We start from the raw sequence: 15,922 nt of genomic DNA on the forward strand, positions 1-15,922 counted from the left end.
GAATATTGAATAAAGAATTTAGAATATAGACTGTAGAACACAGAATATACAATATAGAATAAAGAATAAAGAACCCAAAATTTAGAACATGGAATACAGAACACAAAATTTAGAATATAGAATACCGAATACTAAATATAGAATATGAATATACAATGTAGAACACAGAATTTAGAATATATAATAAAGAATACTGAATATAGAATTTAGAAGATATAATGTAGAACACAGAATATAGAATATAGAATAGAGAATATAGAACCCAGAACTTAGAACACGGAAAGCAGAACACAGAATTTAGAATATAGAATACAGAATACTTTATATAGAATTTAGAATATAGAATGTAGAACACAGAATATAGAAAATAGAATAGGGAATCCAGAATATAGATTGTAGAATATAGAATGAAGAACACAAATATAGAATATAGAATAGAGAATATAGAACCCAGAGATTAGAAAACGGAATGCAGAACACAGAATTTAGAATATAGAATACAGAATACTTAATATAAAATTTTGAATATAGAATGCAGAATACGGTATATAGAATTTAGAATATAGAATGTAGAACACAGAATATGGAATGTAGAATACGGAATGCAGAATATTGAATACAGAATATAGAATGTAGAACACACAATATAGAAAATGGAAAACAGAATATATAACCCAGAATTTAGAACATGGAATGCAGAACACAGGATTTAGAATATAGAATACAGAATAGTGAATATAGAATTTAGAATATAGAATGTAGAACACAGAATTTAGTATATAGAACACGGAATACTGAATATAGAATTTAGAATATAGAATGTAGAACACAAAATATGGAATTTAGAATATGGAATGCAGAATATTGAATACAGAATATAGAATGAAGAACACAGAATTTAGAATATGGAAAACAAAATATAGAATCCAGAATTGAAAACATTGAAGGCAGAATACAGAATTTAGAATATAGAAAACAGAACACTGAATATAGAATTTCGAATATAGAATGTAGAACAGAATTTAGAATATAGAAAAAGAATACTGAATATAGAATTTAGAAAATAGAATGTAGAACACAGATTATAGAATATAGAATAGAGAATATAGAACCCAGAACTTAGAACACGGAAAGCAGAACACAGAATTTAGAATATAGAAAACAGAATACTTTATATAGAATTTAGAATATAGAATGTAGAATACAGAATATAGAATATAGACTACGGAATGCAGAATATAGTATATGGTGTATAGAATTATGAACACAAATTATAGAATATAGAATATAGAATATAGAACCCAGAATTAAGAACATGGAATTTAGAACACAGGATTTAGACTATAGAATACAAAATACTGAATTACGAATTTAGAATATAGAATGTAGAACACAGAATATGGATGTAGAATATGGAATGCAGAATATTGAATACAGAATATAGAATGTAGAACACAGAATTTAGAATATGGAAAACAGAATATAGAACCCAGAATTGAGAACATTGAAGGCAGAATACAGAATTTAGAATATAGAGAACAGAACACTGAATATAGAATTTCGAACATAGAATGTAGAACAGAATTTAGAATATAGAAAAAGAATACTGAATATAGAAATTAGAATATAGAATATAGAACACAGATTATAGAATATTGAATAGAGAATATAGAACCCAGAACTTATAACACGGAAAGCAGAACACAGAATTTAGAATATAGAATACAGAATGCTTTATATAGAATTTAGAATATAGAATGTAGAACACAGAATATAGAATATAGATTACGGAATGCAGAATATAGTATATGGGGTATAGAATTATGAACACAAATTATAGAATATAGAATAGAGAATATAGAACCCAGAATTAAGAACATGGAATTTAGAACACAGGATTTAGACTATAGAATACAAAATACTGAATTACGAATTTAGAATATAGAATGTAGAACACAGAATATGGATGTAGAATATGGAATGCAGAATATTGAATACAGAATATAGAATGTAGAACAAAGTATATAGAATTTACATTAGAGATTATAGAACCCAGTATTTAGAACACGGAATGCAGAACACAGTATTTAGAACATAGAATATAGAATACTTTATATAGAATTAAGAATATAGAATGTAGAACACAGAATATAGAATCTAGACTACGGAGTGCAGAATATAGAATATAGAATATAGAATAATGAGCACAAAATTTAGAATAGAGAATATAGAATCCAGAATTTAGAACATGGAATGCAGAACACAGAATTTAGAATATTCAATACCGAATACTAAATATAGAATATGAATATACAATGTAGAACACAGAATTTAGACTATCGAATACAGAATACTGAATATAGAATAAGGAATATACAATATATAACACAGAATATTGAATATAGAATACGGAATGCAGAATACAGAATACAGAATATAGAATGTAGAACACACATTATAGAATATGGAAAACAGGATAAAAAACCCGGAATGGAGAACATGGAATGCAGAACACAGAATTTAGAATATAGAAAACAGAATACTGAAAATAGAATTTCGAATATAGAATGTAGAACACAGAATTTAGAATATAGACTACGGAGTGCAGAATATAGAATATAGAATAATGAGCACAAAATTTAGAATAGAAAATATAGAATCCAGAATTTAGAACATGGAATGCAGAACACAGAATTTAGAATATACAATACAGAATACTAAATATAGAATATGAATATACAATGTAGAACACAGAATTTAGAATATAGAATACAGAATACTGAATATAGAATTAGGAATATACAATGTAGAACGCAGAATATAGAATATAGAATACGGAATGCAGAATACAGAATACAGAATATAGAATGTAGAACACAGAATATAGAATATGGAAAACAGGATACAAAACCCAGAATTGAGAACATGGAATGCAGAACACAGAATTTAGAATATAGAAAACAGAATACTGAATATAGAATTTCGAATATAGAATGTAGAACACAGAATTTAGAATATAGAATAAAGAATACTGAATATAGAATTTAGAAGATAGAATGTTGAACACAGAATATAGAATATAGAATAGAGAATATAGAACCCAGAACTTAGAACACGGAAAGCAGACACAGAATTTAGAATATAGAATGCAGAATACTGAATATACAATTTAGAATATAGAATTTACAACACAGAATATAGAATATAGAACACAGAATTTAGAACACAAAATTTAGAACATGGAATGCAGTACACAGAATTTAAAATATAGAACAGCAATACTGAATATAGAATATGAATATACAATGTAGAACACAGAATTTAGAATATAGAATACAGAATACTGAATATCGAATTCAGAATATTGAATGCAGAACACAGAATGTAGAATATATTATGCAAAATACTGAATATAGAATTTAGAACATTGAATGCAGAACACAGAATTTAGAAACTACAATGCAGAATACTGTATATAGAATTTAGAATATAGAATGAAGAGCACAGAATATAGAATATAGGATACAGAATATAGAAACCAATATTAAGAACATGGAATGCAGAGCACAGAATTTAGAATATAGAATACAGAATACTGAATATAGAATTTAGTATATAGAATGCAGAACACAGAATTTAGAACATAGTATGCAGAATAGTGAGTGTAGAATATAGAACATTGAATGCAGAACACAGAATTTAGAATATAGTATGCAGAATACTGTATATAGAATTAAGAATATAGAATGCATAACACAGTATATAGAATATAGAAAAAGGAATGGGGAATATTGAATATAGAATATAGAATGAAGAACACAAAATATAGAATATAGAATAGAGAATATAGAACCCTGAATTGAGAATTTCCATGCAGAACAGACAATTTAGAATATAGAATACAGAATACTGAAAAAAGATTAAAATTTATAGACTGTAGAACAAAGAATATAGAAAATAGAATAGGGAATCCAGAATATAGATTGTAGAATATAGAATGAAGAACACAAATATAGAATATAGAATAGAGAATATAGAACCCAGAGATTAGAAAACGGAATGCAGAACACAGAATTTAGAATATAGAATACAGAATACTTAATATAAAATTTTGAATATAGAATGCAGAATACGGTATATAGAATTTAGAATATAGAATGTAGAACACAGAATATGGAATGTAGAATACGGAATGCAGAATATTGAATACAGAATATAGAATGTAGAACACACAATATAGAAAATGGAAAACAGAATATATAACCCAGAATTTAGAACATGGAATGCAGAACACAGGATTTAGAATATAGAATACAGAATAGTGAATATAGAATTTAGAATATAGAATGTAGAACACAGAATTTAGAATATAGAACACGGAATACTGAATATAGAATTTAGAATATAGAATGTAGAACACAAAATATGGAATTTAGAATATGGAATGCAGAATATTGAATACAGAATATAGAATGTAGAACACAGAATTTAGAATATGGATAACAGAATATAGAACCCAGAATTGAGAACATGGAATGCAGAACACAGAATTTAGAATATAGAAAACAGAACACTGAATATAGAATTTCGAATATAGATTGTAGAACAGAATTTAGAATATGGAATAAAGAATACTGAATATAGAATTTAGAAGGGAGAATGTAGAACACAGAATATAGAATATAGAATAGAGAATATAGAACCCAGAACTTAGAACACGGAAAGAAGACACAGAATTTAGAATATAGAATACAGTATACTTAATATAAAATTTACAGTATACAATTTGAACACAGAGTATAGAATATAGAATACGGAGTACTGAATATAGAATTTAGAATATAGAATGTAGAACACATAATAAAGAACATAGAATAGAGTATATGGAACACAAAATTTTGAACATGGAATGCAGAACACAGAATTTAGATTATAGAATACAGATTACTGAATATAGAAATTAGAATATAGAATGTAGAACACAGAATATACAGTATAGACTACAGAATGCAGAATATAGAACATAGTATATAGAATGATAAACACAAAATATAGAATATAGAATAGAGAATATAGAACACAGAATTAAGTACATGGAATGTAGAACACAGAATTTAGAATATAGAACACAATACTGAATATCGAATTTAGAATATAGAATGTAGAACATAGAATATGGAATGTAGAATACAGAATGCAAAATATTGAATACATAATATAGAATGTAGAACACAGAATTAAGAATATAGAATATAGAATATTGAATAAAGAATTTAGAATATAGACTGTAGAACACAGAATATACAATATAGAATAAAGAATAAAGAACCCAAAATTTAGAACATGGAATACAGAACACAAAATTTAGAATATAGAATACCGAATACTAAATATAGAATATGAATATACAATGTAGAACACAGAATTTAGAATATATAATAAAGAATACTGAATATAGAATTTAGAAGATATAATGTAGAACACAGAATATTGAATATAGAATAGAGAATATAGAACCCAGAACTTAGAACACGGAAAGCAGAACACAGAATTTAGAATATAGAATACAGAATACTTTATATAGAATTTAGAATATAGAATGTAGAACACAGAATATAGAAAATAGAATAGGGAATCCAGAATATAGATTGTAGAATATAGAATGAAGAACACAAATATAGAATATAGAATAGAGAATATAGAACCCAGAGATTAGAAAACGGAATGCAGAACACAGAATTTAGAATATAGAATACAGAATACTTAATATAAAATTTTGAATATAGAATGCAGAATACGGTATATAGAATTTAGAATATAGAATGTAGAACACAGAATATGGAATGTAGAATACGGAATGCAGAATATTGAATACAGAATATAGAATGTAGAACACACAATATAGAAAATGGAAAACAGAATATATAACCCAGAATTTAGAACATGGAATGCAGAACACAGGATTTAGAATATAGAATACAGAATAGTGAATATAGAATTTAGAATATAGAATGTAGAACACAGAATTTAGAATATAGAACACGGAATACTGAATATAGAATTTAGAATATAGAATGTAGAACACAAAATATGGAATTTAGAATATGGAATGCAGAATATTGAATACAGAATATAGAATGAAGAACACAGAATTTAGAATATGGAAAACAAAATATAGAATCCAGAATTGAAAACATTGAAGGCAGAATACAGAATTTAGAATATAGAAAACAGAACACTGAATATAGAATTTCGAATATAGAATGTAGAACAGAATTTAGAATATAGAAAAAGAATACTGAATATAGAATTTAGAAAATAGAATGTAGAACACAGATTATAGAATATAGAATAGAGAATATAGAACCCAGAACTTAGAACACGGAAAGCAGAACACAGAATTTAGAATATAGAAAACAGAATACTTTATATAGAATTTAGAATATAGAATGTAGAATACAGAATATAGAATATAGACTACGGAATGCAGAATATAGTATATGGTGTATAGAATTATGAACACAAATTATAGAATATAGAATATAGAATATAGAACCCAGAATTAAGAACATGGAATTTAGAACACAGGATTTAGACTATAGAATACAAAATACTGAATTACGAATTTAGAATATAGAATGTAGAACACAGAATATGGATGTAGAATATGGAATGCAGAATATTGAATACAGAATATAGAATGTAGAACACAGAATTTAGAATATGGAAAACAGAATATAGAACCCAGAATTGAGAACATTGAAGGCAGAATACAGAATTTAGAATATAGAGAACAGAACACTGAATATAGAATTTCGAACATAGAATGTAGAACAGAATTTAGAATATAGAAAAAGAATACTGAATATAGAAATTAGAATATAGAATATAGAACACAGATTATAGAATATTGAATAGAGAATATAGAACCCAGAACTTATAACACGGAAAGCAGAACACAGAATTTAGAATATAGAATACAGAATGCTTTATATAGAATTTAGAATATAGAATGTAGAACACAGAATATAGAATATAGATTACGGAATGCAGAATATAGTATATGGGGTATAGAATTATGAACACAAATTATAGAATATAGAATAGAGAATATAGAACCCAGAATTAAGAACATGGAATTTAGAACACAGGATTTAGACTATAGAATACAAAATACTGAATTACGAATTTAGAATATAGAATGTAGAACACAGAATATGGATGTAGAATATGGAATGCAGAATATTGAATACAGAATATAGAATGTAGAACAAAGTATATAGAATTTACATTAGAGATTATAGAACCCAGTATTTAGAACACGGAATGCAGAACACAGTATTTAGAACATAGAATATAGAATACTTTATATAGAATTAAGAATATAGAATGTAGAACACAGAATATAGAATCTAGACTACGGAGTGCAGAATATAGAATATAGAATATAGAATAATGAGCACAAAATTTAGAATAGAGAATATAGAATCCAGAATTTAGAACATGGAATGCAGAACACAGAATTTAGAATATTCAATACCGAATACTAAATATAGAATATGAATATACAATGTAGAACACAGAATTTAGACTATCGAATACAGAATACTGAATATAGAATAAGGAATATACAATATATAACACAGAATATTGAATATAGAATACGGAATGCAGAATACAGAATACAGAATATAGAATGTAGAACACACATTATAGAATATGGAAAACAGGATAAAAAACCCGGAATGGAGAACATGGAATGCAGAACACAGAATTTAGAATATAGAAAACAGAATACTGAATATAGAATTTCGAATATAGAATGTAGAACACAGAATTTAGAATATAGACTACGGAGTGCAGAATATAGAATATAGAATAATGAGCACAAAATTTAGAATAGAAAATATAGAATCCAGAATTTAGAACATGGAATGCAGAACACAGAATTTAGAATATACAATACAGAATACTAAATATAGAATATGAATATACAATGTAGAACACAGAATTTAGAATATAGAATACAGAATACTGAATATAGAATTAGGAATATACAATGTAGAACGCAGAATATAGAATATAGAATACGGAATGCAGAATACAGAATACAGAATATAGAATGTAGAACACAGAATATAGAATATGGAAAACAGGATACAAAACCCAGAATTGAGAACATGGAATGCAGAACACAGAATTTAGAATATAGAAAACAGAATACTGAATATAGAATTTCGAATATAGAATGTAGAACACAGAATTTAGAATATAGAATAAAGAATACTGAATATAGAATTTAGAAGATAGAATGTTGAACACAGAATATAGAATATAGAATAGAGAATATAGAACCCAGAACTTAGAACACGGAAAGCAGACACAGAATTTAGAATATAGAATGCAGAATACTGAATATACAATTTAGAATATAGAATTTACAACACAGAATATAGAATATAGAACACAGAATTTAGAACACAAAATTTAGAACATGGAATGCAGTACACAGAATTTAAAATATAGAACAGCAATACTGAATATAGAATATGAATATACAATGTAGAACACAGAATTTAGAATATAGAATACAGAATACTGAATATCGAATTCAGAATATTGAATGCAGAACACAGAATGTAGAATATATTATGCAAAATACTGAATATAGAATTTAGAACATTGAATGCAGAACACAGAATTTAGAAACTACAATGCAGAATACTGTATATAGAATTTAGAATATAGAATGTAGAGCACAGAATATAGAATATAGGATACAGAATATAGAAACCAATATTAAGAACATGGAATGCAGAGCACAGAATTTAGAATATAGAATACAGAATACTGAATATAGAATTTAGTATATAGAATGCAGAACACAGAATTTAGAACATAGTATGCAGAATAGTGAGTGTAGAATATAGAACATTGAATGCAGAACACAGAATTTAGAATATAGTATGCAGAATACTGTATATAGAATTAAGAATATAGAATGCATAACACAGTATATAGAATATAGAAAAAGGAATGGGGAATATTGAATATAGAATATAGAATGAAGAACACAAAATATAGAATATAGAATAGAGAATATAGAACCCTGAATTGAGAATTTCCATGCAGAACAGACAATTTAGAATATAGAATACAGAATACTGAAAAAAGATTAAAATTTATAGACTGTAGAACAAAGAATATAGAAAATAGAATAGGGAATCCAGAATATAGATTGTAGAATATAGAATGAAGAACACAAATATAGAATATAGAATAGAGAATATAGAACCCAGAGATTAGAAAACGGAATGCAGAACACAGAATTTAGAATATAGAATACAGAATACTTAATATAAAATTTTGAATATAGAATGCAGAATACGGTATATAGAATTTAGAATATAGAATGTAGAACACAGAATATGGAATGTAGAATACGGAATGCAGAATATTGAATACAGAATATAGAATGTAGAACACACAATATAGAAAATGGAAAACAGAATATATAACCCAGAATTTAGAACATGGAATGCAGAACACAGGATTTAGAATATAGAATACAGAATAGTGAATATAGAATTTAGAATATAGAATGTAGAACACAGAATTTAGAATATAGAACACGGAATACTGAATATAGAATTTAGAATATAGAATGTAGAACACAAAATATGGAATTTAGAATATGGAATGCAGAATATTGAATACAGAATATAGAATGTAGAACACAGAATTTAGAATATGGATAACAGAATATAGAACCCAGAATTGAGAACATGGAATGCAGAACACAGAATTTAGAATATAGAAAACAGAACACTGAATATAGAATTTCGAATATAGATTGTAGAACAGAATTTAGAATATGGAATAAAGAATACTGAATATAGAATTTAGAAGGGAGAATGTAGAACACAGAATATAGAATATAGAATAGAGAATATAGAACCCAGAACTTAGAACACGGAAAGAAGACACAGAATTTAGAATATAGAATACAGTATACTTAATATAAAATTTACAGTATACAATTTGAACACAGAGTATAGAATATAGAATACGGAGTACTGAATATAGAATTTAGAATATAGAATGTAGAACACATAATAAAGAACATAGAATAGAGTATATGGAACACAAAATTTTGAACATGGAATGCAGAACACAGAATTTAGAATATAGAATGCAGAATACTGAATATAGAATTAAGAATATAGAATGTAGAACACAGAATATAGAATATAGAATACAGATTATAGAACACAAATTTAGAACATGGAATGCAGTACACAGAATTTAAAATATTGAACAGCAATACTGAATATAGAATATGAATATACAATGTAGAACACAGAATTTAGAATATAGAATACAGAATACTGAATATCGAATTTAAAATATTGAATGTAGAACACAGAATATTGAATGTAATATACGGAATGCAGAATATTGAATACAGAATATAGAATGTTGAACACACAATTTAGAATATGGAAAACAGAATATAAAACCCAGAATTTAGAACATGGTATGCAGAACACAGAATTTAGAATATAGAATAAAGATTACTGAATATAGAATTTAGAATATAGAATGTAGAACACAGAATTTAGAATATAGAATACAGAATACTGAATATAGAATTTAGAATATAGAATGTAGAACACAGAATATAGACTATACAATACGGAATGCAGAATATAGAATATAGAATATAGAATAATGAGCACAAAATATAGAATAGATAATATAGAACCCAGAGTTTAGAACATGGAATGAAGAACAAAGATTTAAAATATAGAATACAAAATACTGTGTATAGTATATGAATATACAATGTAGAACACAGAGTTTAGAATATAGAATACAGAATATTGAATATAAAATTTAGAATCTACAATGTAGAACACAGAATAAAGCATATAGAATAGAGAATATAGAACCCAGAATTTAGAACTTGGAATGCAGAACACAGAATTTAGATTATAGAATACAGATTACTGAATATAGAAATTAGAATATAGAATGTAGAACACAGAATATACAGTATAGACTACAGAATGCAGAATATAGAACATACTATATAGAATGATAAACACAAAATATAGAATATAGAATAGAGAATATAGAACACAGAATTAAGTACATGGAATGTAGAACACAGAATTTAGAATATAGAACACAATACTGAATATCGAATTTAGAATATAGAATGTAGAACATAGAATATGGAATGTAGAATACAGAATGCAAAATATTGAATACATAATATAGAATGTAGAACACAGAATTAAGAATATAGAATATAGAATATTGAATAAAGAATTTAGAATATAGACTGTAGAACACAGAATATACAATATAGAATAAAGAATAAAGAACCCAAAATTTAGAACATGGAATACAGAACACAGAATTTAGAATATAGAATACCGAATACTAAATATAGAATATGAATATACAATGTAGAACACAGAATTTAGAATATATAATAAAGAATACTGAATATAGAATTTAGAAGATATAATGTAGAACACAGAATATAGAATATAGAATAGAGAATATAGAACCCAGAACTTAGAACACGGAAAGCAGAACACAGAATTTAGAATATAGAATACAGAATACTTTATATAGAATTTAGAATATAGAATGTAGAACACAAAATATGGAATTTAGAATATGGAATGCAGAATATTGAATACAGAATATAGAATGAAGAACACAGAATTTAGAATATGGAAAACAAAATATAGAATCCAGAATTGAAAACATTGAAGGCAGAATACAGAATTTAGAATATAGAAAACAGAACACTGAATATAGAATTTCGAATATAGAATGTAGAACAGAATTTAGAATATAGAAAAAGAATACTGAATATAGAATTTAGAAAATAGAATGTAGGACACAGATTATAGAATATAGAATAGAGAATATAGAACCCAGAACTTAGAACACGGAAAGCAGAACACAGAATTTAGAATATAGAAAACAGAATACTTTATATAGAATTTAGAATATAGAATGTAGAATACAGAATATAGAATATAGACTACGGAATGCAGAATATAGTATATGGTGTATAGAATTATGAACACAAATTATAGAATATAGAATATAGAATATAGAACCCAGAATTAAGAACATGGAATTTAGAACACAGGATTTAGACTATAGAATACAAAATACTGAATTACGAATTTAGAATATAGAATGTAGAACACAGAATATGGATGTAGAATATGGAATGCAGAATATTGAATACAGAATATAGAATGTAGAACACAGAATTTAGAATATGGAAAACAGAATATAGAACCCAGAATTGAGAACATTGAAGGCAGAATACAGAATTTAGAATATAGAGAACAGAACACTGAATATAGAATTTCGAACATAGAATGTAGAACAGAATTTAGAATATAGAAAAAGAATACTGAATATAGAAATTAGAATATAGAATATAGAACACAGATTATAGAATATTGAATAGAGAATATAGAACCCAGAACTTATAACACGGAAAGCAGAACACAGAATTTAGAATATAGAATACAGAATGCTTTATATAGAATTTAGAATATAGAATGTAGAACACAGAATATAGAATATAGATTACGGAATGCAGAATATAGTATATGGGGTATAGAATTATGAACACAAAGTATAGAATATAGAATAGAGAATATAGAACCCAGAATTAAGAACATGGAATTTAGAACACAGGATTTAGACTATAGAATACAAAATACTGAATTACGAATTTAGAATATAGAATGTAGAACACAGAATATGGATGTAGAATATGGAATGCAGAATATTGAATACAGAATATAGAATGTAGAACAAAGTATATAGAATTTACATTAGAGATTATAGAACCCAGTATTTAGAACACGGAATGCAGAACACAGTATTTAGAACATAGAATATAGAATACTTTATATAGAATTAAGAATATAGAATGTAGAACACAGAATATAGAATCTAGACTACGGAGTGCAGAATATAGAATATAGAATATAGAATAATGAGCACAAAATTTAGAATAGAGAATATAGAATCCAGAATTTAGAACATGGAATGCAGAACACAGAATTTAGAATATTCAATACCGAATAATAATATAGAATATGAATATACAATGTAGAACACAGAATTTAGACTATCGAATACAGAATACTGAATATAGAATAAGGAATATACAATATATAACACAGAATATTGAATATAGAATACGGAATGCAGAATACAGAATACAGAATATAGAATGTAGAACACACATTATAGAATATGGAAAACAGGATAAAAAACCCGGAATGGAGAACATGGAATGCAGAACACAGAATTTAGAATATAGAAAACAGAATACTGAATATAGAATTTCGAATATAGAATGTAGAACACAGAATTTAGAATATAGACTACGGAGTGCAGAGTATAGAATATAGAATAATGAGCACAAAATTTAGAATAGAAAATATAGAATCCAGAATTTAGAACATGGAATGCAGAACACAGAATTAAGAATATACAATACAGAATACTAAATATAGAATATGAATATACAATGTAGAACACAGAATTTAGAATATAGAATACAGAATACTGAATATAGAATTAGGAATATACAATGTAGAACGCAGAATATAGAATATAGAATACGGAATGCAGAATACAGAATACAGAATATAGAATGTAGAACACAGAATATAGAATATGGAAAACAGGATACAAAACCCAGAATTGAGAACATGGAATGCAGAACACAGAATTTAGAATATAGAAAACAGAATACTGAATATAGAATTTCGAATATAGAATGTAGAACACAGAATTTAGAATATAGAATAAAGAATACTGAATATAGAATTTAGAAGATAGAATGTTGAACACAGAATATAGAATATAGAATAGAGAATATAGAACCCAGAACTTAGAACACGGAAAGCAGACACAGAATTTAGAATATAGAATGCAGAATACTGAATATACAATTTAGAATATAGAATTTACAACACAGAATATAGAATATAGAACACAGAATTTAGAACACAAAATTTAGAACATGGAATGCAGTACACAGAATTTAAAATATAGAACAGCAATACTGAATATAGAATATGAATATACAATGTAGAACACAGAATTTAGAATATAGAATACAGAATACTGAATATCGAATTCAGAATATTGAATGCAGAACACAGAATGTAGAATATATTATGCAAAATACTGAATATAGAATTTAGAACATTGAATGCAGAACACAGAATTTAGAAACTACAATGCAGAATACTGTATATAGAATTTAGAATATAGAATGTAGAGCACAGAATATAGAATATAGGATACAGAATATAGAAACCAATATTTAGAACATGGAATGCAGAGCACAGAATTTAGAATATAGAATACAGAATACTGAATATAGAATTTAGTATATAGAATGCAGAACACAGAATTTAGAACATAGTATGCAGAATAGTGAGTGTAGAATATAGAACATTGAATGTAGAACACAGAATTTAGAATATAGTATGCAGAATACTGTATATAGAATTAAGAATATAGAATGCATAACACAGTATATAGAATATAGAAAAAGGAATGGGGAATATTGAATATAGAATATAGAATGAAGAACACAAAATATAGAATATAGAATAGAGAATATAGATCCCTGAATTGAGAATTTCCATGAGGAACAGACAATTTAGAATATAGAATACAGAATACTGAAAAAAGATTAAAATTTATAGACTGTAGAACAAAGAATATAGAATATAGAATAGGGAATCCAGAATATAGATTGTAGAATATAGAATGAAGAACACAAATATAGAATATAGAATAGAGAATATAGAACCCAGAGATTAGAAAACGGAATGCAGAACACAGAATTTAGAATATAGAATACAGAATACTTAATATAAAATTTTGAATATAGAATGCAGAATACGGTATATAGAATTTAGAATATAGAATGTAGAACACAGAATATGGAATGTAGAATACGGAATGCAGAATATTGAATACAGAATATAGAATGTAGAACACACAATATAGAAAATGGAAAACAGAATATATAACCCAGAATTTAGAACATGGAATGCAGAACACAGGATTTAGAATATAGAATACAGAATAGTGAATATAGAATTTAGAATATAGAATGTAGAACACAGAATTTAGAATATAGAACACGGAATACTGAATATAGAATTTAGAATATAGAATGTAGAACACAAAATATGGAATTTAGAATATGGAATGCAGAATATTGAATACAGAATATAGAATGAAGAACACAGAATTTAGAATATGGAAAACAAAATATAGAATCCAGAATTGAAAACATTGAAGGCAGAATACAGAATTTAGAATATAGAAAACAGAACACTGAATATAGAATTTCGAATATAGAATGTAGAACAGAATTTAGAATATAGAAAAAGAATACTGAATATAGAATTTAGAAAATAGAATGTAGAACACAGATTATAGAATATAGAATAGAGAATATAGAACCCAGAACTTAGAACACGGAAAGCAGAACACAGAATTTAGAATATAGAATACAGAATACTTTATATAGAATTTAGAATATAGAATGTAGAATACAGAATATAGAATATAGACTACGGAATGCAGAATACAGTATATGGTGTATAGAATTATGAACACAAATTATAGAATATAGAATATAGAATATAGAACCCAGAATTAAGAACATGGAATTTAGAACACAGGATTTAGACTATAGAATACAAAATACTGAATTACGAATTTAGAATATAGAATGTAGAACACAGAATATGGATGTAGAATATGGAATGCAGAATATTGAATACAGAATATAGAATGTAGAACACAGAATTTAGAATATGGAAAACAGAATATAGAACCC

This window comes from Vicugna pacos, unplaced genomic scaffold, assembly GCF_048564905.1.
Source record: "Vicugna pacos unplaced genomic scaffold, VicPac4 scaffold_16, whole genome shotgun sequence".
NCBI lineage: Eukaryota > Metazoa > Chordata > Mammalia > Artiodactyla > Camelidae > Vicugna > Vicugna pacos.